Raw genomic sequence first — 247 nt, 5'->3', positions numbered from 1 at the left:
CAGCCCATAAGCCACGGCGCTTTGCACATGTACCTGAGATAGGGGCTTCTCCGCTGGAGGCGGCATCGCTGCCTGGACACAAAGGATTGCACAGAAATTCCATCAGCCGCTCGTGCAATGGCGGGAATCCATTAATTGGTCATCGGCTCGTCGTGCCTGGGCTGAAATCCATTAATCGGCCATCGGCTTGTCGTGCCTGGCATGAATTCCATGAATCTGCCATCGGCTCGTCGTGCCTTTTTGACAC

The 247-nt window shown here is 55.5% G+C and overlaps 1 long non-coding RNA gene across 2 annotated transcripts in view; it reads right to left on the bottom strand.

Moving 5' to 3' along the window:
* LOC123018809 overlaps positions 1-236 on the bottom strand; it is a 3,267-nt gene extending 3,031 nt beyond the window's left edge. For both annotated transcript variants that reach the window (XR_006413822.1, XR_006413821.1), the window contains exon 1: positions 34-236. This is a non-coding gene — a long non-coding RNA (uncharacterized LOC123018809). The remainder of the gene's footprint in view (positions 1-33) is intronic.
* Positions 237-247: the final 11 nt, after the last annotated feature.

This window comes from Varanus komodoensis, unplaced genomic scaffold (assembly GCF_004798865.1).
Source record: "Varanus komodoensis strain SLA01 unplaced genomic scaffold, ASM479886v1 scaffold116, whole genome shotgun sequence".
In the NCBI taxonomy this organism is placed as follows: Eukaryota; Metazoa; Chordata; class Lepidosauria; order Squamata; family Varanidae; genus Varanus; species Varanus komodoensis.
Note: the sequence above shows the minus strand (reverse complement) of the source record. Positions and strands in the feature narration are given on the sequence as shown.